At 42.4% G+C, this 27763-nt stretch overlaps 1 long non-coding RNA gene across 1 annotated transcript in view; it reads left to right on the top strand.

Annotated features, from left to right (window-relative positions):
• LOC133152938 (uncharacterized) overlaps positions 1-26514 on the top strand; it is a 50552-nt gene extending 24038 nt beyond the window's left edge. Inside the window, exons 2-3 of the long non-coding RNA XR_009714213.1 lie at positions 21914-22019; positions 22662-26514. This is a non-coding gene — a long non-coding RNA (uncharacterized LOC133152938). The remainder of the gene's footprint in view (positions 1-21913; positions 22020-22661) is intronic.
• The last annotated feature ends 1249 nt before the right edge of the window (positions 26515-27763 follow it).

Raw genomic sequence — 27763 nt, 5'->3', positions numbered from 1 at the left:
AAAGGTATCAGTTAAAGTCTGAAACGCCGAAGTAAGTGGCTCTGACGGTAAATTCATGTGGATGTTGAAATCGCCCATGATAATTATATTATCCGCATTGGTTACTAGATCAGCCACAAATTCTGAAAATTCATCCAGGAAGCCAGAGTAAGCCCCGGGTGGACGGTAAATAACAACAAGATAAAATGACGGTAAAGCGGTGGATCGGACAATGAGAACCTCAAATGTTTTAAATACGTTGATCGAACGAGGCCTAAAACTAAGCTCGGAATTCGAGATGAGGGCGACACCCCCACCCTTTTTTCGAGGACGCGCCACATGCGAGCTCACAAAATTTGGAGGCGAGGCCTCATTAAGCGGCATCAGTTCATTAGGTTTTAACCAGGTCTCGCAGAGACCAAAAGCGTTTAGATTATGTTCTGTGATGAGATCATTAACGAGAATGGCTTTCGTATGAAGCGATCTAATATTCATAAAACCAAGTTTAAGTGTAATTGGTCGATCCGGGTGCGTATTTATCGAAGGATATTTATACGAAATGCGAGTAAGATTGTGTTCTCTAAGCCTGACATCACCTCTCAAATGTTTGTTAGCGCGGTGGGCTGATACGACCGTGGGAATCTGATAGTAAATATTCGTTACACGTGTAGAATTATCTGAAACCGGCACCGTTTCCTCAGCAAAACCGGTCGGGGTGGAGTGATTGGATTTGTCTACTACCCCAGTAGAAAGTGCGTTTATGTGTACTGTCGCACTATTCAAACTATCACGCTCTAGTCTACACAAGGAGCTATGTGCATGCTGGGAGTCTAGCCTAGCGCTAGTTAACTTTATCTTAACAGACTCCAAACCCATCCTGACAGGTGGTCTAATCACCTGTGACCCGGCCTGCTCTAAAGTGACCTGTCATGTGTGGCTCAAACAGTAATCTATATTCCTAGAAAGAGTGAAGGCGCCTTCACGGTTAGGGTGAAGGCCGTCCTTCCTCAGCAGGTCGGGGCGGCCCCAGAAGGAAGGCCAGTTATCTATGAAATACAGTCCCTGCTTCTTACAGAACCCAGCCATCCATCGATTAAGGGAGACTAATCTACTAAGCCTCTCATCAGTGCCTCTCCCTGTAGAGATGATTTTACATAAATTTAATTAATTTAAAAAAAAAATTGCAAGCCTGGATGTTTCAGAGACATCCAAGAGTCAGACCTTTGCTGACTTATAGAAAAAGAGGAAAAAAATGCTCCAATTTTTCCCTGCGTGTATCCTGCTTTTGAAAAAACACCAGCTTTCCCAACCTATCAAGTGTCCAGTTTGAAATCTAAAGTGCCAATTTCAACTGCTGGACAGTAATTCTCACGGCAAAACAGCCACAAATGATTGTCAGCCTCACGAAATATAATAAGCTTTATCGCTCTTTTATTTTTACGACACAATTTCAAGAATGGCCTCTCCTCGACTCTTTCTGGTTATTTTCCCGGGGAGACGGAAAAAGGTAAAAAGGCCCGTGTGTCATACGAAGGTTGTCATTCGAGTGGGCTCGTACATCAAACCGGACGACCTCAGCCTCTCCGACAGTCACCGCAGTGATTGTGAGTGTGCGTCCTTGCACATTACAGAAAAGCTTGTACGACTGCAGGCGCCGACGTACATTACAAACGGGGATCATCTTTTGTCTCCTGTCCCCGTCCTCTCCTCAAAGACAAAAAAAATGCTAAGCGCGCCGTTGAGGTGTCAGCGAGGCAACTCCTCAAGTATCGGCTTACACAGGTGGAAGATTATCATTGATTCACTCACGCGGCTGTCAGTCGGCGCTCAGCCACCAGAAGCGGGCTGAGTGACAGGTGAGCGCGGGGATGCGGGGATGGGTGGCCCACAGCCAACCACTGGGAAGCATTTTGCTTAGATAGGCCTGGGAGGATGGGGGGAGATTGAAGGAGGGATAACGCACAGGGATGGAGGGTAATTGATGAGCGTTTGGGTTGAGGAGGGGGGGGCGGACTGAGATGGACTGAGATGTCCAGAAAAGAGAGATAGGGGGGGAAATGAGGGTTGAGAGCTGAGAAAATGCAAGTGATGAGACACACTGACAGTGGGGGTATAATCCTTTGTGGACTGCCACGCAATAAATATGTTTCTTTCGCTTGATGTGGAGACAAAAGCATTGAACCTGTTTTACAGTTGCAAGAAATAAAGTATAGTATATCGAATTTGGAATGATCTGGATTTATGCATGTAAAAAAATGCAATTTGATCTTTATCTAAGTCACAATAGTTCATTCATTCATTCATTCGCTCATTCATTTCATTTCATTTTTGAACCAAACTAAAAAATACCAATAGTGGATCAGAGTCTCCATTGTTTTTGTTGTTTGTCATTTTGTTGCAATGGCACGCTTTTTGTTGCTTAAAGCTGAGATCACATTTTTTGGACCAATTTATGCAAATTCCCAGCTAAAGGCTTGACGTACTTTTTGTTGCCCTCAACTCGTATTTATTTCAATGGATTTCCTCCATAAATGCACTCAGACAGTAAAACTAATAAGCCAATAATTATAAAAGTAACCGAGACATCTCACTCACCCTGCAACTTTTTTTCAATGTCTAACTGCTTACCGTAGACTCAGTCCTCACCCTAATCGAATTTCCGTGCACTAAAGTGTCTCCTTTTCTACCTTATCAGAACGTACGACATTTACATGTCAGGCATTCGGCTAATGCGCTCGCCACGGAGGGAGCGGAAGGTATGATGAATGTGGAGGAGTGACACCTCGTCTTCATCGTGCAGCGTCTTTGAGTGTGTGTAAATCTTGTTTGCAGGATGCCGTCAGTGTCTCTGCACACGTGTGCTGTATATAGAGCACTTTAATCAACCGGTTGCAACACACACACATGCGAGAATTTCTCTTTTTGCTCTGTCTCGTGCACTTTCCACACACAGCAGAGATGGCCTGAAAGACTCGCCCCCATATTGTTAAATGTCAATGATTCATGCTTTTATGTGCGAGCCATTAACCAATCAAGTGTGATTGCTTGGCTTCCCCGTTGCGTCCTGAAGTGCAGGACAAGATGGAAGCAAATAAATGACGCAGTGACTTATGCCGCACGTCAGGTCACAAGTTCTGTATTCATTTTTGAAGACGCAGCAGAAAAAAAAAAGTGTTTTATTGTCTGTTTGTTATCAGCGCCTTGCAGCAATCTTGTGATTGTGATGGGAGCAAATGTGTTTTATTTTCATGAAATATTATTGAAAACTACAAAACCTTTCTTGAACATCCTGTGCTTAGCTAAAATTCAAAGTTTTGTCATAATTGCGGACATTTTGACATTCAACTGTATGTTGCAGTCTGTATAATTTAGGAAGTAAAAAAAAATATTATTATTACAACTGTATGGTTGTTTACGCGCTTGCACGGCTAGTTATTAGCTTCTAAACCAAAGTTCCAAATTGTACAACTTCACGATTATTCAAATGCAGAGTCAAAGTCAAAGTGATGCCTGTGTCGTAGAAAGTTCAACCACGGCTGAAGCACGCTCGCGTCAGGCCGTTAGCATGATGTCGCTGCGACCATCGAGTGCACAAATGACCTCCATAAGAGTTTCATTGTTTTTGCAAGTGCGGCCACATTATTTACAGGCGGCCGCCGGCTGTCTCTGCAGCACCTCAAGGTGTTTGTGTCACACTCACACGCCCCGCCCACACCCAGGAAAACATCAGCGCCACTAACACACACACAACAGGCTGCTAGTCCCAATCCTCTTGTCACACAACCCCTGCCCCCACCTCCTTCCGTCCCTTTAGCCTGACACTTTTCTACTACCACCTCTCTCTCTGTCTGTACCTACATGTATGTGTGTGTGTGTGTGTGTGTGTGTGTGTCTGTATGTGTGCATGACACATGTTGAAATATGGAGGTGTCTGTCCATCCCGACACTCGGAAAGCGAAAACCTTGATAGCGACTGATGGAGGAAGCCCATCCGGGACAAAGAGACCGAGCGGTCCGTACAGGTCAAACTTGGAATGGAAGAGGCCAGGCAGTCACGCACTGTCGATCACTTACTCACAGAGGGAAGAGGGCACATTCGCCGCAAAAGGTCGCGTTTGTCACGAGAAGAGTCGGGAAAATGTAAGCACCAGATCAAGGCCTCCTTCAGGGATGATAGCACACCTTTAGGAAGTGTACGTTAAAGGACAGCATTTGGATGGTTCGAGTGACTCTACAGCAATTTTTGGGGGCGAAAACAAAGTTAAGCATAATAGAAATTAAATTAATAGACAGGTTATGTGAGGGGCGTGGCCTAATGATGGAATCGGGTTGGCTCGCTTTGACTGGTTAGTCTGCATGTGAGCATTTTCTATTTGGGTTTGACCGTTTTTTGTCCAAAGATTTTGGATCATACATGAAAAATACAAAATGTTAATCATTTGACATATAATCGTCTTGCTTCCATGCATCGGACTGATTCGTGAACCTGTACTGAACTTGAATTGCGCTGAGCTCGTGTGAGCCGAAAGTAACTATTGATCCGCGTAAAGGACAAAACCACAGACGTTGTCATGTAGCTTTTCAGCCCACAAAGGTCTCGTAATATAAAAAAGATTCCTCTTGTGGATTTTCATTTTATATACTTTCTTGTCGGGTTAGGTCATGTGTCTTGCCTTCTATGTTGATGTACTCTTTGCCTAAATAGAATTATGGAAAATGGATTCCAGATTGTAATACATTGAGTGCCTTTTGTTGGTTGGAGTGCACCATTCACAGACATGTCATGTTGTGTCACTGTGCTTGCTCTTTAGAAATCCACTTGAGAACAGAACAGGGACTGTTTAGTTAAATTCATAAAAATAGGGTATTTGTTGGTTTATTTACATAACCAGTGATTTGATATACAAAGAAATTGAGTTATAATCTTACTCACAGAACAAGTTTAACTCCTAAGAGAAGGAAACGCTAAAATTCTCTGTGTCGGAAAACGACTCATTAGTGTGCGTTGCGTTCAAGAGCACTTGACAGACCGGCCGAGTGTTAACAAGCTACGGGAGTGTTACTCTGTAATCTGCCGCGTCTCTCCGACGATGGCTGGGAGATGATGGAGGTGGATTATGTTGAGAATAGAGCCACTCAGGTGAAATCCCCCTTTCCAATCTCTCACTTCTGGCCCGTCGCCATGCTGCAGGAAGAAATCAATTATCACCCCCCCCCCCCCTCGGTTGCAAATGGCCACACCATACAAGAGCCTGGGAAGATTCCACAGCTACATAAATGAAGGAATAATGAGTTATTCCATTTTGGAAGGTAAAGGGAGGGCTGGGAGTGACAGATGTAGGATGCGTTTAATGAAATGCAACTGGGCTGTCAAGCTATCCAAGCAGAAAGGATGCGGATACCTCCTACGGATGCTCCGCAAACAGGATGCTGGAAGTCAGCCTCGGGCCATTCTCTTGTTTGTGCCTCGCCCTGTCATTTGGTTTATTTGAAATTGTCTTATATTTGCACCTTATTAAGGGATATGCTGGACTTTCATAAGCAATGTGTGTATATATTTAGGAAGTCTAATTTCTTTGAGTGGTAAACCGGCCCCTTGCAGTTGCATCTTTCTGAAGCTAGAGGGAGCTCATCCTTCTCCACAAAGCCCCCAGGGCAGCTACAAGGGGCCCACCGGGCCAAGGCCAGTCCAGCAGCCCTCGGGGAGAGTCAGAGTCAGCCAAATGCAAAATACACGCACATCAGAGAATCGAAGCTGGAAGTACAATAGAGAAAACATTGATGGAAGTCCTGGCAGGGGGCTTAGAGGGTCTGCCAGGAGAGGGGAAAAAAAATCCAACTATTTTGGTATTTAAAAAAAAAAAAAAAAATCACCACTTTATAGACTGCTTGTTTGGTGGGTTTAAAAAGAAATCCAAGGTCTAAAGCTAGTCTGCAGTCTGAGCGCTAAACATCCATTCTGTGAATTCTGTTCTTTAAATGGGGAGAAATATTGATCTGGCTCAGCTGGCCTTGTAATGCCTTCTCTCACTATTTGTGCGCGTGTGTGCGTGCGCGCGCGCTTTGTCTTTTAGGGCCCAGTGGGGGTGGCGGCGATAGAGTGTTACCATGGATACGGCCTCAAACTCCCCCCCCCCCCACTCCACCTCACTTACCCCTCAACCAAACACCAGCACCATCACCTTCCCACACATGCACATGCATACAGTCACTAGGTCGACTAGGTGTAAAAACTGCACCCATTTAAACGCACAAACACGGATGGAGTCAAAAGATGTTAAACATTTCTAAAGGCGTTTCCAGACATGTCACTCTCATGGGCCGGCAGATAAGGATAAAAACAAAAGTGTAGCCTCGGGCGACTGGTAACACACACACACACACAAATCCACACATTCTACAAGGAAACAGACAATGATGGTGGAAGGGGAAAAAAAAAAAAAACGCAGAACACTAATGGGCGACACAGACTCATCGCTCATCATTTCCTTTCAATTTAGCCTCTTTGTCTTCACACACACACCTAGTGCTTATTGGGAGGTATGCGCGATATGTATTGATCCCTTGATGCTTTACTCACATGAAATCTGTAGTTTTGTGCACATCCGAAATACCGTCACACACACTCACACACACCTGTCTTTAGGAATGAGACATGAGGATGACTGCTGGGTAAAGCAAAATAAATGTCGGTCATTAGAACGGTGAGAAAGGTGTTTTGTCTCAGAATGGCATCATTAGACACACACAAACACACACTCGCTGAACTTGTAAACAAACAATACACACGCTAATAATTGGAAACCCGGACCCTATGAGATAGAGGCTACCCATGAGAGCATTTCATTCAACATTTAACAATAAATTAAAGCCTCAAGCAACAATGAATGAATTTCATGGGGAGTCCTCAAGATGATTGGCAGGTTTTGACGCTACCGTCCGTCCATGTTAGATGGAATTGAGCCTTATTAGAAAAATGTCACAACAGCAAGAAAAGCTCAACCAGATGATTTCCAAATAAGTAGTTTGTCAAAAACAATGAAATCATCTCAATGAAGCAGGTGTTGGTAGATAATTTGTTTTTAACTTGGACGCCTGATATGAGCAGGCGTAGGTTAAAAAAAAAAAAGTCTGAGAATTTCACATTGACCATCTTGATGCATTGAAATCATCGAAAAAATACTAATGAACAGCAATTCCAAGAAGACTAAAATGCTCATCATGTAAAAGAATCTGAATCAATCTGATTTTTTCATGGATTTAATCCGGATGGACTGGAACAGGTCCTGATCGGAAACTGAAAAACGCAATTGAAAAATACAAAAAAAAAATAATAAAAGCTCTGCTGCTTCTATAGGATGATGTCGATGATGAACGATTGGAGAGGATTTCATTGCGAGGCAGGATGTGGCCGCCGCTGGGGAGGGGCACGGGAGGGGGGGGGGGATCGATACGCCCGGGGTCAGTTACAATATTTAGGGTCACATGATTCCAGGGCCAAAATAAATCAGGATGTGGAACAAAAGAAGAAGGGAAAAAAGGTGTGGTGTGAATGTTGGGATGGGCCCAAATGGAAGACTGATGGCTTGGAATGAAAGGCGGAAGCCTCGTGGATGCATTTCTCATAGGAGGCTGCAAAAAGCATCAGGCTCTGTTCGATCTGCTGGAATCGTGTGACCGTGCAGCTGCGGTATGTTGATTATTGATTAGAGAGCGAGCGGTGATTTTCTGACACCGTGTTAAACTGTGAGCTAACAGCTTTGTTGAATGCAAATGCATTTACAAGAGACTGGTCAACCTCAAAACAATTTTTCCCAAAGGAAATACGGAATCTATACCAGGGTCAATCTGTGGACGTACCATTTTTTAGACTGATACGAGCCTGTTCTCGATTCTTGAGTAGTCACCGATATCAAGGACCGATACCACTTGTACTTTTGATACAAAGTTTTCCTTGAAATTAAGTTAATGCCAATTTTCTACTCTTCTAATTTATATTTCCTGATCATAAAAGGAAATCCGAAAATCCAAGACTGAAGAAAGATGACTGATATCCCCTCATTTTTTTCTGCCATTTCACAATGGCTTCAATCTGAACATGTGTGAGCTTCTCACAGGCATCTCCTCTTTGTGCTTTTGCAAGTTTCAGTTTGTGTTATTAATTGGAGGCTTTTGTGGCTCGATTGAAGACAGCCTGACCTCTGAACTCCTTAACAAGCCTCCTCCACCCCCCTTCGGGCATTAAGTCTCTCAATCTCACACTGCTTTAAAAAAAATTAGTCACACGCTTAACCACGCGCACGCCGCCTATTGTTGAGTGAGTCCGAAAGTGTGTCAATGAGGTTTCATGGTTGCCTTAAACAGCTCCACAGTAGCACAGGAGTCCTCGACCTTGGAACGTGACCCTTGAAAAACAAATAGATGGGTAAAGACTGCTCTCACACACACACACACGCACATCAGCGATGACAAAGAATTGATCACAAAACTTTTAATTCAGGGGTGGACATTGAATTGATGCCCGTGCATGTGCGCAATTGTTACATTGCGTGACTTTGCATCAGGCCCGGATGGTGATTGAAAGTGCGTACCGGTTATTGATTTCCCGCGGAGAAGTTGCTAAAAGTCTGGCAGCTAATCCAGACGGGCAGTAGATAATGACGCGTAATGAGCTAATGACTCGCTGAAATATTTAGTAGCGCCTCAATAAGGTCGCCCTATTAGAGATTGGCCGGGTCGTTAAGAGAGAGCGTCTGACGAATGGCACCTTCGATTAGTAACGCCCGGAGCTGTCAGGCAGGTACACACACACACACACACCTAAGAATACTCTCATGTAGAATAGACGCAGCCTCATGGTCAAACATGTGAAAGGAAAAAACATGGCCGCCCGCAGTATCAGTAGTTGGACCATTGATCGGTCAGCTTTTAAGAGAGTGACCTTTTGCAGAGGGCTCCTCTGGCCTTGATAAATCTGATCCGGGGGGCCATCTGTGTCTGGGTGGGAGCGGCCTATCTGGGATGGGACCCCAGAGAGGAGAGCAAGGGAGGAAAGTGGTGGACGGAGGAGGGGAAAGAAGATGGGGGAAGAGGGAAGAGTAAAACAAGGAAAGGTCAAGGGAGGAAGATGAAGGAAGAAAAAGATTGCGTTGGATGGTGGACATGTGATTTTTACTTGGACTTAACACTGTCACAACTAAACACAAAATCAGGTTGTTGCTCCTTAAGGTGCATTCCACACCAACGTACCCCTCGGGGGGCTATTATTGGACTCCGATGCAACCATCGTAGCTTTTGCAGGAGCTAAAAGTTACACGCACGTTCCCACAGTGTAAAAGTCAAGTGTCAAGACGATGAAACTCGCAGGACAAGTCATAGTACCCTGTAAAAGTCCAATGATTTATTTGTGTTTATGACTTTCTAAGAGTACAGTACTACGACTGGGTTGTCAATATCATCAACTGACTCCCACATTGGACTCCTGACAACTTTAAGTATCCCAGAGTTGGCTATAGGAGTTAGTAAAGGTTACATGCCCTTATGAAATTGCCTTCACATACGTATGGGTTGGAAAATTACAACAATAAACCAAAAGGATGGACTTGTCAACGTGTCAAAATATTTTTACATGCATGAATATTAACTTGAACACGGCATTTGTGACAGTCCAAATTTGTACACAAGTTACTTAACACATCAGTCAATCTGTTTGGTTGTGTATGAAAAGAACTTCTAGAACCTAAATATATAAACAAATGTACAAAAGGAAGAATGGTGGCAATTGATTTGGTATTGTCTACAGTTTGTGTAGTGTAATCTATTGTCTCTGGAGACTATAAATAGCTAATATTGACCAGAAGGGTTGAAAAAAATAAATCAAACTAGTTGTCTGCTCAACTAGACTTCCACAGTGAAGACAAATGGTGCAGCAATTATAATCACTTTTAGAGGACATTTGGCTACTCTACAGTAGTTGTCAGTTCAAGCCTATTAAGATTATTATTGTTGTTATTTTTGGAAGACATGTTGGGAAGTGGTTTGTCAAACTCTGCTTAATTGTGATACAGTGGCTGTCAGGAGGAGAAACTTTCCGGCACCACAGAAGTAAATGGAGTGTGTGAGCTGCCTTGCTCATCTCATCTCAGCCTTCTGTGCCTCAGCTGGCCAGGGAAATCAAACTTGTGGCCTTTTGCTCACAGGCTGCATTTTAAACCACTCAGCCATGATTTCCTCTCAGCGTGCCTTATTTACACAAGTAGGGGCTGGAGACCAGAATGTCAATTTGAGAGGAGGCCAAAATACAGGTTAGCACCTTACCCATTTATGATATGATTATCTTTTGGAATTGACCTTTGACATTTGTGGAACATTCACACTTTTTTTTTTGTACGTTACAGTGAATTTTGGACTCTTTGCATTCACACAATGACACGTTTTGCCACACTGTAAAAAGACATAACATGTATAACGGTTGGAAAAACTTTAAAATATAAACCCTTATTTCTATGTTGCAAAAACTTAGGAAAGTAAATTTTCAAAACTGCAACATTTAAAACATGTAGTTGGAGTGCCCAGCATTTGTTCCCTTGTAATTTTGAATTTAACCCGAGTCCGTATTGCTCACCTTTGCTCAACAGTAAAGGAATTCTGTTCGGAGAGACATCATAATCCCCATTTTTATGGCCCTCTCAGTTTATATTTTTGTTCCGCTATCTGTGACAGCGATATACAGTGACAAGCAAAAGGATCAATCGCTCTTCCACACGACGACCAGAGGTACTTTGAACCTGTGTATCCATTTGTTGCTGTTCGTACAACAGAACAGCTTTGCGTTCATCCAAATAGAACCAGAAGTCAATTTAGGAGTAAATTGACATGGGGTCATGATTGTCTAAATTTTTTCGAGTGGTGTTTTGAATTTTTTTTTCTCGTGTGAAATATGTGCATTTGTCAAATTTTGAAAAAAATTGTGAATGTCGTGTTTGAGCGCGAACGCTCATCTCCCAGCATTCTGAAAACTGATGTGGGCTAATAACAGACCCAGGTTGTTTCCCCGCAAACACATGTGAATTCTCAACTCTACTTTTAGCACACACACACAGATGCGCTCACACAGACCATTACTCTTTCTTTCTCTCTATCTCGTACGTTTAATTCCCTTTGGAAAAGACAGGTGCAAGCCTTGATTGAGCCTGAGCCAGATTTAGCCTCGGCTCTCAGTGTGCGTCCAGCTGCACTCCTCGGCCCACTGAGATCGATGTCCAAGCAGCCAGCAGGCAGGCAGCCAGTCAAGCGGGCTGCACCCAGCGGGCAGAGGGGCCTACGGCTCTCCCCCGGCCCCGCATACGGCCGCGCTTCACTGGGCTCATTGGTCAGACCGCAGCGGGGCACCAGCGCCGTGCCAAGCCCAATCACTGCAGCCCCGATGCAAGCACTGCGGGCCGGGGAAAAGGGAGGCCACCACTCCCCCCTCAAAAATAAAAGCATGGACCTCCACCTTTGGAGTGTTTCCCTCCCAACTCCTCCTGCAAGCTTCTTCATGCAAGCCTCCACTCCCGGCTCCATCCATCTCGGAGCTGCTTTGATTCCGGGCTCTCTCTTCCAGCTTCAGCCCTTCTCCAGCCAACCACAGTTTCCTATTGATTTATTGATTGCTGTCTGCCTGTGGGAGAGCGGCCGCAGTCTCCCTCCGCTTCCCCCGCACCCCCACTGCATGGATTTGTCTTCCGCCTTCCCCTCCTTTTTTCTCCCCCTCTCCATCTCCCGGTCGACGCGGGAGCTCTGAAACATGAATTAGAGAAAGCAGGAGAGTCCAATTTACTGGGAAAAATCAGATTCACCTTCTCGTGGACTCATTTCTCCTCGCCACTGCCTCTCACGTCCCACCTGTCTTTGCCTTTTCTTGTTTTTGTTTTTTTAGACCCTTAACTGGGATATGTTTAAACTATGTTGCTCATTGAAATTCTACATTTCGACCGTGAAAGAGAACCTGAAAGAACCGTGTTTCTATTTGTTATCACAATTACGATTTAAGCAGAAAACTGTCATGAATCCTCAGGCAAAGATTGGAGGTGGGCAGGATGAGTTTGAAGGGAGGCACTTTTTTCATCAATGCATCTATAGATGCTATGCTAACTGCTTGTGATTAGTGGTTCTGACATTTGGGTTTCATATCTCAATACTGGCATTCATGTGCGGGATTTGCACATTTTTGGATGAACATCTTAGAACTGTTTTGTTTAGGGAAGATCATTTTACTAAACTTACTTAACATGAGTCAAGCAGATACTCACATGCTAATTTTTGTAGCCTAGTCAAACTCTTTTCACGTTCAATCTGTTTTGGGTTTGGATTTGGGGGGGTTCTCCGACTGTTTTGAACACTTGATTCCATGACTGTACTGGACTGAGCAGAATGGTTAAACTGGAAGAAGGTGTGTCATAATGGATGTCTGCAAAGATGTAGCTAAACCTGTTAGCTAACGCATCATGTTTTTCAAAAACTCAATGGTAATTTTTTAATACTTTTCTGGAAGTCTGTTCTTCACAGTTCAAGCAGACTATTCTTTTTCTCCACACCGTACATGTTCTAGTTTTACATTCTGTATCCAGATTGTGTCGACACCAGCATGTGTTGTGTTGTTTCACGGAATGCTGACTGTAAGTCGATTTAACTTTTCTGCATCGCCGCATCCCTTTGTGAAACATCCAGCTTGTTCCTCTCAAGGCAGAAGAGCTACGGGTTGTTACGGGTCACAGAGGAGAGCATCTGACGATGTGACCCACTGGGTCAACCTGCGGCCCTCGTGCAGGCTTGCAACAATAGTGTCAGCACTAATGGACAGGGGGACTGAGTGGACATGGGAGAAAGCAGGGCATAACCGTAAGTCGATATAATTAGCTTTGTAATCGCATCGTGTACCATTTTTGACCGCATAAAAATATCATAATGTCATAAAACGTTGAGTGAGGTGGACCCAAATGGTGCAGGAGGTTTTAATCAACCAGCTTGAAGATGAATTCCGTAGGATGGAAAGTGTTTGCGGAGAAAATTAGACTCTTCTGTATTGTCGGCCTTTTGTGGACTGAAAAGTTAGATGAGATGCTTTGCGGTCGAAGATCAATAGTTGAATTGGGCTTATGATGATGGATGGATTTTAGTGCTTTTATATGGAAATGGCTACATGGACCTAAAAAGATGAAATTGTATAACAGGCTAACACGAGTATAACTTGTCATTTTCTGATTAAGTGGGATGTTTCACAAAAGAAAATGTACTATTTAGTAGTTGTTAAATGACAATTTTAGGAATCAATGAATGTATGAAAATAAGCTTCTCCAAGTGGATTTCCACTAACGTCCTAGAATCGGTAATTGCATCCTACAAACTACTACATTTATGGCCTAGAAGTCTTTGTCAGTATACCTGGAGAAATGACAATCCATTCCAAACCAAAGACTGACAGAAAAAAAGCCAAAAATTATTTTCACCACATTACGTTCTGCTGGATGCATTGCAAAATGCGAACCGGATAGCCTCAAACTTCCACCACTATAGCTGCCCACAGACGATCAACAATTTCTCATCTGTGGAAGAAATGTTATAGGAGTGACCAAATCCCAGATGGCAGGCATCATGCTTGAGTTTTCAGGAAACTGTATCAGCAACAGCAGTTGTGCCTCAGAGCAATGAGGCTTGCTGTATCAATATCTTGACCAAAAACTCCTGAGATGTGTCTGTTTCGACCAGATGAGTTTCTCGACTGGAGCCTAGTTGATTCCACTGAGGAGAGGATGCTCCACACCTGAGGCCCCCAGAAGACAGGGCAGTCATAGGTCGGGTTCAATGGCAACACACATCCACAGAGGCACCACTGTCCTTTGGTCTGACGCCAGCCCGGTCAGAGCACCAGGGCGCGGGTTAGGTATCTGCGGGCCACAGAGTGGCAGCACCGGGACAGACGTCTGCCTGGCTGCCGACAGGTCCGATCGATCAATAGGCCGACTCTTCCCTCCTCCATCTTGCTTCCTGTCGTCTCTCCCTCCTGTCTGACAGCTGCGTTTCTCTCTGTCTCGACACCAGTTTTCCAGTCTCATTTCTTCCATGCGCTGGACTCTCCATTCAACTGCTGACCCTGACTCAAAGTTGTCTCCTTTCCGCTTCTTATCCTCCTTATGAATTCACGGCTAGTATCCACTTCAGACAAGGAGGAGCACGTATTTAACACACTTAAGGCGTTGTGGCAAACCCTAAAAGCAAACTCACCAGTCGTTTTAAATAGTGTATTAAGGTTGATGTAGTCGTGAAATTCAAAAACGTTTTTCATGTGGCTAGAACAGATTAATTGAATTTCCATTCAGTTTGATTTGGAAAGTGGATTTGAAAGATGAGTGTGTTGACGAGGTAACTGATCTTTAAATACCAATAATATTTTTACTGCTGTGGTATCTAATTTATGACATTTGTAATTTGTCATGTACTGAAGCATCAAACCATTTTGTGTATGCGCGTAAGTGTGTGCTGATTTGGTTTTTTTTTTTTGGCATGACCTCACCCAGCGAGGAGCGCTCACACGTCCCTAATCATTTTTCCGTGGGATGCCTCACCTTCCCATCAAGTGCTTCTTCTCCTGTTAGCCCCTGGGTAATAAAGATAATGGTGTGAACTTCAACTCCATCTCAGAGCAATTTCTCCTTTTTAAAAAATAAATATCCGCCGGCTTTATCCATTTGAACAGGGTTACGTTGGGTGAGAAAGGAATGATATCTTGGAGAAAATGTACGCATGGCCTTTGATTTTTGTCTACTTTCGGGCAGTATGTGCTCCTTTTTAGTGTAATAAAAATTGATCTTTGGCTCTTGGCACATTAGTGTTGAGCTTTGAAATTGCATTTGCAGATCGTGTATGTGATCTGGATCTGAAAATCAGGATTCAGAGATGTTTTGGATCATTCCGCTGTACACTACACTCACTATTAAAATCTAACAAAATAGAAATAAAAATGAAATAGTTATATTTTTTCCCTCTTATTTTGTCTAGATCAGTTAGCTGTTGCTTGCTAACCAGAATTCTAACTTGCTTTTAGCACAGCGAGCTAAGTCATGGATGGATGATGCGAAGTGTATGCTGCAAACACCAAAGTTGTTTTTCAAGCAAGCATGCTGGATGTTTATGCCTCCAGCTAAGGTAAAATATAGCAAAACAGTAATAATATAGCCAGCAAACGAGAAAAGAGGTCGAGTTTTCACTCGTCGGCTTTACTGTTAAGACTGCCTAGCTATCTTCCCATCATTGATCGTTTCCCTTTTTTCCTTTTATTTACTGGCTTCAAACTCTACTACTTTAGCCTTAAGGAGCTAAAGAGATAAAAGCAATGAGTCCATTTCCTCTCTTGTTCTTCATCATCTTCTCCGAATTACTCCTCTTCATCATCAACATCTTGGTGGTGTGCCTCTTTATTTCAGTGAAAGCTCATTTGAAATGAATGGCGTCTGACGCCAGGCCTGTTTTGCTCTAACTTCACAGCAGCTTCCTTGAAGACCAGCAAGTGTCCTCACACACACACTCTAGACCATCCATTGTGTTTATGGGAAGCCTTGAAGTAGTAGAGAAGCTTTTTAACAGCATGACGCGAGTTCTAAGAAGGACACACACACACAAACAAACACACTAATGGTTTTGTATTATCCATCAGCAGCGGTACACAGACGCGCACACAAACACTCACAACTAAATATACATTTAACCAATTTCTTTTTGGAAAGTCTACAAGGGGAAATAACCTCCAAATACTTCCAAAAAGACATTTGACGACAATGTTGGAGATTTTATTATGGGGCCCGCTAAATTGTTACTAACCAAAACAGCAGCACCCATCAAGGGATATAAACAGCTACTCAGAGGAATGTGAGGTCTTACTGCATTTTGTAAGCAAGTTAACAAAACTCTTCAAAGGTCACAATGTATTCATTTTACATGGACGTTTCCATAAAACTTAATTTCATTTTGTTTTAATAAAAGTTGCTGTATTGCAGAATTCTCCCTTGAAGTAATGATGTAGCACAACATGACAGAAATATCTATAAATTGTGGCCAAGTGGGGCAATGACCCAATAGTTGCAATCTTCTGTGATGCACTTTACCGCCACCTACAGGATCTCTCAATCAGACTTTGTCAATGCAAACCTTTACACACATGCATCGCAATGGACTCTGACCTCAGCTTCACGCCAGCACTCAAGGACAAACCCGGTAGGCCTCCATCGGTGGCCCGCAAGCGCAGATCGTTGTCAGAATATTTAGCTAGTGCATCTTGTTGTCGAGTGGACTTTAATGAAACTGGCCTGCTGGGAGACACGAGGCCAGTGAGAGTAAATTACGCCTCCCACTCTCGTCGCTCTCAGCAGGTCTGCTTGCTTACAACAAGCAACCTACTCTGGATTGTTGTGATTTCCAATGCCGATGTGCTGTTGTGCACTTGCAAGTCCCAGTCCATGTGTATGTGTGTGCGTGTGTTTTAATTAGTTTGTTTTTTAATTATTGTTTTCCCCCAACACACACGCACAAACACACACACACACACACACACACACTACACACACATGGCGAATGGATGGCGGTTGAAACTACTGCTGCCTCTGCTGACAGTGGGGGGGGCATTGATTTTTTTTTTTACTCCCCCCTCTGTTTTCTCTGGGATTTTGACAGAATCATAGCACCATGGAAACAAAGAAACTGCTTTGTGATAGAGAAAAACCTTTCATTTTGGTGCAGGCCTGAATGGCGGCTTGCCACTGATAACAGCATGGACCAACACACACATAGGTATACACACACATATACACACAACAGAGCACATATACGGTTACGGTATGATTGCGAACGCAAACAACAAAGTCTTTTCGAGTCAACTATAAGCCTCAGCTCAGACTCCCAATCACAGTCACAATCAACTCGAGCTTGAAAAGCTGTTTTTTATTGCTGCACCGACAAACATGCACATCTTCAGATGTTAAACAATCAAATATCTGTTGATTTTTAACCCAACTTTTGTCAATTAATCGATGGAGCTGGTATTTATAAATTGCGTTTTAAGTTCCATCGCTCCTCAAAAACAAGCCAATATTCCAAATTGGAAGTGCAGGGAATGCCCAAGCATGAATTAATTATGATTCTGTTACTGGTTTGGAGATGACAGGAATTGTCGCTGATTGATTTCTAAAATAAAAGCAGGGGTTTGCGGTTGCCCTGTTTTGATTGAGCACGAAGATAATCTGTCCGTTTTCATTGAAGGCTCCAGAAATCAGATCACATTTAGTGTCCAGAATTCACGATATTTAAATAATTTTAAATAAAACAAGCTCTCAAAATGTTTAATTGATTATCAAACATATATTATATATATTGCCGATTAATTGATTCATCATTCTACTGTGTGTGAGTTGATTATAAACACAGTGCGGTGTGCAAAACGTAAACGATATTTAAGTGTCTGTAATAGCTCAAGCAGCGACCTGAACCCCCTTGCCCCAAAAAGTGCATGTTTGTTGGGTTATTGAGACAATTGCCAAAGGTCTGCTCATCCTGTGGTGAGAAAAAAAAACAAGAACGGCCGGCAACAACATGCTGACAGACAGCGTTGCGGCACTAAACAGTGAACATGCACAACCAGATTGCTCTTCATTAAGCGATTTGACCCGCGGATATTAGATTTCCGCAGATTCTATTGCATTTCGCATCTTTTTTATCATTATTGAGATGACGAGGGATCAAATCGATTCTGTGTCAGATTAACGTGAGGAACACCAGACTGCCTGGCTTTTCTCTTTGTGTGTGTACGATTTTCTGTTTGTGTGTATGTAGCGCTGGATGTGTGCGTGCGTGTTTGGTCGCTGCAGTATGTCGAGTTTGTCTCCATTGAACTGTTGGTGTAATATGAACTAATGTGAACTAAGACAGACGTTTGAAGAAACAATCTGCTCTAAATATGATCCAGTGTAGATAACAGAAACAGGATTTTGCTTCGTTTTCCTGTGAGCATCGAGAGAAACAATTCTGGCCAATGTGGATGTTTTTGTCTATTTTGTTTTGTTTTATTTTGTTTTATTTTATTTTATTTTGTTTAGTTTTATTTTGTTTTATTTTGTTTTATTTTGTTTTATTTCGTTTTATTTTGTTTTATTTTATTATGTTTTGTTTGTTTTTTCATGCCCATAAAGATAGCATGAATTATATTTTCACTAGCCGAGGCAGCACTTCATCACCAACACACCAAAGATTGATCGTATTTACTAAAGGGTTCATTTTGCTGGGGCTGGATTCTTTCTTTTGACATTCTTTCCATTTGTACGAAAATGTCTTCATCGCAAAATGAATGAAAGGCAGATTTTAAAGACGTCGCAATTTTTAGCTTACGTTTGCAGCATCTCGGCGTCGTGGCTTTTCCACGAGGACTCCTCTCATCTCACAACAAAATGTCCCATCTGCTAACATTTCCACGTTTCTCCACCTTCAATCAATAGCAACAACACACACATAGGTCCTCTTCTCTTTGTTAAATGTGATTGACATCGCCACGCTTCGAAACAAAACATGTTGACACGCGCCACCTATGCTTTTCTGAATTGCCATCCCATCATTGCATTGATTGTTTCCTCTCATTCTATTACCTTTTTAAAAAAACATACACACACACTCTCATGAGCCCACATCCATTTCAACTTAACGTGATTGTTGACACGTGCATAGATTGATCGGATTTTTGGATGCCTTGTCATTAAAGTGTCCGGATGAGATAATGACTCCGCGCTCCTTCTTAGTTAGTTAAACACGCGTCAGGGATTATGATGTCAACTAGATTAAATGATCAATTAGACACACATTCAAGGCGGAGCGCGTAACCCCTCCCGTTCAAAACACACACACACACATTGAGGGATGAGGCCCATATGTTTATGTTGGTCAGTTGGTCGGGGTTGTGGAGAAGTGGGGGGGGGGCATGGCTTTTTGACCTTGAGCTCAGGGGTCAGGCAGCAGACGGACTGCCAGCTGGACATTTCCATCTCAAAGACCCCTTAGGACCTCTCACACACACACACACTTTACACGGAACCTCAGCCACCTCCTCACACTGTGGATGCTGTGATGCTTTATGAGTGCAGAGGAGCGGCAGCCATTCATTTCTTCCTAACTCGGGGTCTAATGGAGAGGCCTAAACTGGAAACCTGAGCTCTTATTGAGTAATGAGCCGCCCCTTTACTGTCATGCGTGTGTGCGTGTTTTCCAGTGCGGCCAGCATCTGACCCTGTAAATGATGACTCCCTCCCCTCATCCACGGTGGCTCTTTACTGCTAATAACCTCTGATCAGATCTCAGATGGCCGAGCCCTCAGCCGGCCGGGTCTGGACTACCTCCAGCTTAATGCGCCACGATCAAGCGTGGGCATCTCTAGCAAGATCCGCCTTCAACGCAGCCGGCGATGCCGACTACTTGTTCTAATGTCTCCGTGAGGAGGGAGGCGCTTCTCTGCGGGCTAAGTTGATCAGTCATCCCCGACCAATACTAACCATGTCGCCGGGCTCCTCTCCTCCCATCTCCTCCACCACACAGGAGACGGCGGAGAGCGACCGTGATGTACATTTACCTGCAATTAGATTTGCAGCGGCCAATGATGAACGCTTCTCAGAGCTGTATATGGCAACAGCTTGATGTGCGTGCGTGCGTGTGTTTTTCTATTTAACAGTCTCTTCATTTGATACAACTGTCATTTCAAGAGCTGCTCAAAAGACAACATTTTGCATACAGCTCTTGTATCGACATACCAATGTTGTGGCTCAACTTGGATTGCGTGTGCTCTTTTATCTCTGGGTCACACGTTGAGGCCCGGTGCCGTTCGGTGACAGCCCGGTAGTGTTTACGTGGCCCTTTTGCAGAGGCCAGTGCATGGATAATGATTCAACCATTGGAGATTAGTGATGGGATGAATACAATGGAGGCGCTGATAGCTGCCTCTGTCTGTTTGCACTGGCATTGCTGGGAACGGCGCAGATAACACACACACACACACAGTAAATCAGTCCGTGTACACGTATTCGCAACAGAAAGGACTTTAACAAGAGGCTCATGTCTACGTGCGTGTGGACAGGGCTGTGTAAGCACATCAGTTTCGGGCAGAGACACACACACGCATTTTAGATTTCGTCGTCCCTGAACCTCCCATCTAATCGCTCCTTTCTTTACCTCCACACACAGCTCCCACCACCACATCCCCACCTCGGCCTCCCTGCTGTGATTTACCGGCCCCTCCCCGCACCTCAGCGGCACATTAAGAGCATTTAAAGTGTGGCCGTTGCTAAACAGGGCTCTTTATGAAAGCCAGCGCGCACCTCTGAAGCCCATTATGTCTGCATCAAAGTGGCATAACGGTGACTAATGAGCGATGGATATCATGAGAGACTGTTAAATCTCTATTGGCTATTGTCCCGAGTGTGTACGCGTGTGCGTGTTGTCGATTGGGAGCTTTCAGTTCAGTGCAAGACACACAGTGCATTTGCTACTATACTGGCAGCCGGGGAGGGAGTCTATTTACTTAACTGCAAAGAGTACAGAGTACAAATACTTGCCTGAGGGTGGATTTAGACATGTTACTGACGTCCGTTTTTATCAACAAATAACTTTCCAAATGTTTATTGACGAAAGTTCACATGGGAAATAATGGAAATCGAATAATACGTTTTGGACTCAAACTTCTGCCATGTTAAAATATTCAATGACCGTATGGGCAAGTTTTCTTTTATGCCTTTATTGATCCAGGGTATATATTTATAATAAATAATTCTAATTTTAGTCATCTGAAAGTTAAAGTCACTGATTTAAGCAAAGCTGGTATGTACTTACAATTTTTTAAATTATGGTAATAAAGTGGAGTACGTCAATAAGTCCGTCTTAATGTCTTGTATACCAAATATTTTGTTGTGCGAAGTGCCTCATGAATGTCTCATTTGTGAAAATGTGTCTGTGAGCGAGCTATGGCGCACTTTCAGCCCACTGTTAAGTAAGGCTTATTAAATTAGCCCGTCGTGTCTTCGCACGAGTGTCATTCATTTGTTGTCTGGAAGCCAAACGTGATATGAGTCATGTTTTTGTTTTGTTTTGCATTGTTTTGATTCAATTTAGTTTTGTGTCTACTTAAATCTTCCCCATACCGGAGCAATCTTATTAGCAAAATGTCACTCAAGTATGTTTTCCCAGTGGAGCAGCTGTGCATAATTTTCTATGAGGTTTCTGCCCCTTGAGAAAAATGCATCTCGAATATACTAAAAATGAATCTATTTAATCTAATTAATTAAATAATCAAATTAATTACTTTGTCACGCTCTTATTTTTCGATTTTCTGCAGTATGCAGTTGATCCCCCCCCAAAAAAATTAAAAAGCACTGGCGGAGCTAGAAGGGGGCCTCGGGGGCCTTGCCCCACTTGAATTATGCTTAACATTTGTAATTAGTTACTATTTACTCTAAGAAACAGAACTGTAATAAGAAAAAAGTTAAAATAATGAAACATTTCCTGTCACATCTAGTGTAATAGTGCGAGAATTCACCTGTGAGTTCATTCCAAGTGAGTGTGACTCATAGTCCTTTGCTGCAATGCTGATGAGACAAGATGGAAGTTCTGGCCGTAATCCCATAACGGCCGCTATTCAATGACAGGGGAAGCCATGTAATCCTCTTTTAAATGCAGCGTTTGTTGTCCTTATGCCACACACTTTCCCTATTAATCCCACGCGGACCTGCCCTCACCCAACCCCTTTCCGAGATCACATCCAATACAATTTGTATGGATGCATTTTACCTTTTCAACACTAAGAGTCACGCACCCAAACAAATATGCTTTTGTTATCGGGAATAATGTTCATTCTTGCTTTGTTTGTCATTAGAGTCACAGAGAGCATCTTCACCCCTGACGAAAAGTGGTACGTTCTCATCGGTTTATCTTCTGGGAGCCATCAAGGAGTCGGATAACTCACAAGCAAACAGACACAAGTATGGCATTTTGTCTTTTGCTTTGAGAAATAATTGTTCTCTTGTTGCTACATGAATCGCAATCAATGATCATTTCTCCGTCTAAATGGGACAGTCTTGTCATCCTCGGTGATCCAGGAAATGTCTAAGTGAACAAGCAAACCCGAATCTCTTTAGCGACCAGTTTTTATAAAGTTCTTATAGCCAGTGTCATTTGATTTACGATGACGCAACATTTCTTTTAGTATGAAATTCTACTGAACTCGAACAAATGAACAATTTGTCACCATCTAGACAAACTGCGCACAGTCGTAGGCTGCTCACACACACACACCTGAAGAGACAGAGGACATAGTACATCTGCGTTATGGATTTTCAAAGACTAGTAAAAGACGCCAATGCTTGACATAACCACTGAGCGCCTTGTTAAACGCGCACACGTTGCGCTCCTGACTGCCCGTCCAGCCTGCCTATTAAACGTGCCACTTTCCTCGTGTAAGTGGCTGAGAGGGTCTTAACCGATGGTGAGGGACAAACCGGTTCCTGCGGCATTATTAAAGAGATCGCCGCCGCTGAGCTTGTTAGTTTCTCGGGGCATGCTGCTGTTCATTGAACAAACTTGACATTAACTTTTGACTCAGCTCCTGTTTATCATATTTTCAGATCCTATCAGGTATGAGAAATTGACCCATAGGGGGTTCCCAATATTTTGCTGCGGCGAACAAGTCAGGTAAGTGAACCAACACTAGTCACCTAACACTAACCCCAAATCTAAAATCAGGAGAGAACAGTCATGCATGAAGCAACGTTGTAAAGTCGTGCGCAAACAAGTGAAAGAACAACAAAGCCATGAACTCGTTTTTTTACGGCAGCGTTACGCAAACGTTTGCTAAAAGGGGCTACTGTTCCTCATCAAACTGCATCTGAACAGAGGTTGACTGGATCTGTTTCAGGGTCGTGCTGAGTCCATCGTCAAACATTTTGTGACTAGTTAGCATTCTTTGTGTCAGACAAGCGCAGGTTAACCAAAACAAACAAATTATTTATCGTTTTAGTGTAAATGCTGCTGATACTGAACATATTATTTCTCCTTACTTAAGTATTGGGCCACTTAAAATCGTTGATGTGACATCCCTGCATCAATGAAGTTCTTGATGTTTTAAAACAAAATGAAAATATTATGCAATCAAGAGAAACATTTAAAAACAAAGCTATTGACACCCCACCTAAAAAGAAACATTTTTTCAGCCAAAAATTACATATCTTAATAATAATAGAAGATATTCCTTTATTTGTCCCACATGGGGAAATTCCAATTGACATATTGCGTAAGATTTATGGCACTGTCATACAGAGTGACAAAAACAGATGAGAAGTCCTGTAATTGGCGAGAAAGAAAATGACTTGCATCTCAAATAAGAGAAGTGAGCAAAGCCTCTAAATGATGAGCCCGTGCCCCCGTTCAATCATGACGCTGACAAATGACTGATCAATGCTTGGATTTTTATTCATACTCTACGGTATACTAACAGCACAACATTCAGAATTTTAAGTATACTAGGTGCTATTCTACCCAATTGCAACTCAAATTTGATTAGAGTTGAGAAAATCCAAATTAGGAAACTTCAGCAGGGGCTGCTGTTTTGGTTAGCAATTGAGTTCAAATGGTCTGATTAGTCAAGAACCTGGAATCCAGAGAGAAAGAGAGAGAGAGAAATTGGGTGAGTGTTTTAGTGCACTGACCATGGAGACCTTCCTCAGGACAGCGCAAGGGGTTGTGTGACCCGCATTCACCTCTGACCCTCAGCTGGTCAAACTCTAACCCTAAGACAGATGGATAACGCACTGGCCGCTTTATCTCCTCCTGACCACACGCTCGGCCGTAGCCTTTGCTTTCACCTCTCCTTGCCCCCTTGATTGCATCCATCCTCGTCCTCAATATGGACCACAACATTAGGTACACCTGCCAGAAGATGCAGGCCTGTCAAACAAAGGGGTTGAGATTTTAGAAACAGCTTTTGGGATGATTCAGTGTTAACCACAATTCAATAAAAGAAAACATATTGTTACATTTTTCTTGGGAAAGGAACCAGTATCGGAAATGGAAACCACACACACTATAAGTCAGTATAGAGTCATGTGACATCTCCAAGCCAATCACTGGTGCGTCTTTGAGCATTATCATAGGAAAATATGGAAGTGTGATCTAAAAAGAATCATGATAAATCTTTTTCAATACATATTTTCACATTTTTAATACTATTGTGATCATTTTCAGATATGTGCAAACTGTAACTTTTGGGTGAATAATGACAGTAATATACTTGTTTGTATTTTTCATTTTATTTTAGAAAGTGAACTATTTGCTTCATTCAACGATGTTATTATTAATATTGTTATGTTTGTGTGTTGTGGGGGTGACTTGTTTTCATGCATTTGGTCCACAGGCTTTAGGTTTGACACCTGCATGTAAATTTTGATATTTGAATAATTCTCCTGTTAAAGTCATCAAATTGAGGTTAATTGTGCTTGCATCAGCTGTATATATAATATTATTATAGTCTAAAAAAAAAAATCGTTTGTTTACTTTGTCATGCACCACGGCAAGCTATACCATATACCTCACTTTTAAAGACAAGGTTTTGACTCTTTTGAACCTTTTATGAGCATCATTAGTTTTTACACGTGCATAGTCGTGTTGCAGCAGCCTCTCTATATCCAAAAGGGAGGCTGACGCTGCAAGGCGGATCGAACCTTTCGATTGATACTGAAAAATTTGCATATAGTGATTCTCTTTGAGCGCGGCGCGGATCCATAACGAGAGCGGCCGGCTATTCAAATGCAAGCACGCCCGGAGAGAAGCACCAGACGCCGGGACAGGAAAACCTCAAGCTATTTGCCTTTTTTTCTGCTTTTTCTGGATCTTTTTTCAACGACTACCACGCCATGGATGCTGATTGTTTTATCCCGCGATAGGATGGCTGCAACGTGGACAAAAATGCCGTAATGGGGAAACACGCAGGACGTGGAATGAGCAGAGGGTGGTGGGAAAATGAGGATTTTCTTTTCTGAATGATGACATGCCGCACGGAGAGCTGCGTGACACATTCTGGCTATGCGGTAAATTCTGGCTTGTCTGTGTGTGCGTGAGAGTTGTTGAACGTGAGTGTGTGTGGGCTCGGGTGGTGCGTTTACGTGTCCTAGCGAGACCACTTGAAAGCAAGAAGACAAGACCTCACTTGCCTTGTATCCATCCGCACGTGAACTTGAACGCACCACAGCCCGATGAGTTAGTGCCGCACTGGTCAGCCATCCCCGCCCGTTAAACATATTTGTTTTCATTTTGTTTTTGAGAGTGAAAAATTCGCTTCATTCAATGCCCTAATTCTTCGTATTATTATGTTCCCGTGAGCGCTAGTCACTTATTGATTTTTCCTCCGTTTAAGGCAGCCAATATGGAGAATAAAAGTGCTCATACAGGACGAAGACGAAACATTAGGTACACTTATGCCATACATCTAAATAAAATACAACTATTTTTTTACGATGACTATATGGCCATGCATATATTTTTAAACATTGAAAGCCACTTCATTTGGTACACGCTGCAAGATCCAGTAATGTATCAACATGATTTTGCATTTGACTCAATTATTGATTGATTGTCTGCAAGGGAGAACACGTGATGATGACAGTGGTCGATGCTAAAAAGTGTAAAGATGATGTTTATTCGTTTTAGCTTTACATTTAATCTATAATCGGTTCATTGTACCATGAAATGTACACCAAACGGGAGATTATTTTTTATTAGGATAGTCACAAATTTAGTCAGTTAAATACGATTCATGCAATAAATGCCACGTGGTTTAATCCCGCTCCCGTATTTCATATTTTAAAGTAGCATTTGCTATCAAAATATTAGGGACAGCTCCCTGTATGATCCTGTTTATATATACAAGGCACGATTAAGCATCGCGTTAGATTAATGCTTCAGAATTGAACACAGGGGAGAATTTTGTGTGTCGGTTAAAAGTGTGCCTAGTGTCCGGTGGGTGTACAAATCATTGAATGTTGTCAGTTTTTGATAAATAATTCAAACCCCATTTTTTAGCGTATTTAAATCATTTGATTTGCAGTTTTAAAAAAGAAAATGCCGGAATGAACGCAATTAAAACCGTGGTAAATGAAGCGTGTTTTGCGCTCAATAAATTTGGGTTGATGGTTGATAATCGTTAACAAGGTTTGTCGCCCCAAGTGTGTGGCCTAATAGTTGGAGTCAGTGACAGCATGCAGCGGCATATGTAGCCCCTTAATGTCAAACGAAGCCATGTTAATTGCACATGAGAGTGCACGAATGCAAGCAAGTGACGCGGAATAACGTCGCACACGCCTGCATGCAAGCAGGAGGCAATTACTTGACTTTCCCGTGAGCAAGGCAGCACTCTGTCATCTAATTGTTGAAGGATTGAGAACTAATTATTTGCGATTAAATACAAATTTTCGTTCATTATACTTTATAGCAAAAATATATTGTAACAAGTGTATTCCTTATTTTTATTTGAATTATTTATTACCATTTGGACAGTTAGTCGTTTTGAGATTTTGATGGGAGTTTAATCAATATCCTCCGTCTCTGTTGTTGTTTTAACCCGCAAACGTGCTGGGAATACATTTTTATATCGTTTTATTTGAGTTTTTTAATAGATTAGTTTTTACTCTGATTTGTTTACATTTTGATGTTTTATACTTTGAATAAAATATACATTTAAAAAATTTTTACAAACCAACACACAATATTATTTTTACAAATAAGCTATATTTTATATTGTGTTTCATTGCACCATGAGAAGAAAGCAATTTTTCTTCAAGTGGGATATTTTCTGACTTTGGTTAGTCACCATTTTTACTAGTTCATATTTATCTATACTATAATAGAGTAAATACTTTTAAAAATGCAATCACTACAGATCATATTTAATAAGGGATTCCCGAGATCGGCTGTGAATCATTCTTACTATAAACCTTGAGGTTTTTATTATTATTGAAATGCAACACGGGGTTCTATAAATAAAAAGAGGAATATTTGTTTTAGCTTTGTTTATTTATTCCACCAATTCAAAGGCCTCAGCTTGAGCCCCCCTTTAGGAATTCTAAATGTATTCCGTATCGATTATGCTGTGTTATCAAGGCCTGTGCACTTCAAATACGCAGTGAAGGCCACGCAGCCCTCGCGCAATGCACTTTTCCCCCCTTAAACTCGAAAAATCGGGGCTTTCCAGCATTTTCTAAACATATTTGCTTAAGGCTTTAAGGCTTTAAATGTGAAGGATTTGATCCTAAATCATATTTAAAAGGCAGCTTTACCTTGATGGACGTTTAAAGGTAAAGTGGTATTTTGTTTATGGGTTCTTAAAAAGGATCATAACGGAAGGAATGACATTTCTTTTGCAAAGGCTAATTCTGTTTCCTTTCAAACGAGCACATATGGGTTCATTTGTTAAATTTTACACTGGCAAATGTCCTTTATTGCCTCGCCCCCTCCCTCATTTTCAACGTGTGAGTGCGTGCGTGTGTGTGTGTTCGTGTGTGTAGGTCTGTGTGCAGTACGTGTGACTCACTATTGATCTGCGCTCCTCATATTGGTCCACCTGCACGGGAATGGTGAATAATCAGCGTGGAAGCCATCATACAAATCACTCAGGCTGCCTTCACGGTGTTTTTATTTTCAGGATCACAATTGCGCATGCGCTTAACTAATGTGCGCG

The sequence above is a fragment of the Syngnathus typhle genome, linkage group LG4 (assembly GCF_033458585.1).
Source record: "Syngnathus typhle isolate RoL2023-S1 ecotype Sweden linkage group LG4, RoL_Styp_1.0, whole genome shotgun sequence".
Taxonomy (NCBI): domain Eukaryota; kingdom Metazoa; phylum Chordata; class Actinopteri; order Syngnathiformes; family Syngnathidae; genus Syngnathus; species Syngnathus typhle.
Note: the sequence above shows the minus strand (reverse complement) of the source record. Positions and strands in the feature narration are given on the sequence as shown.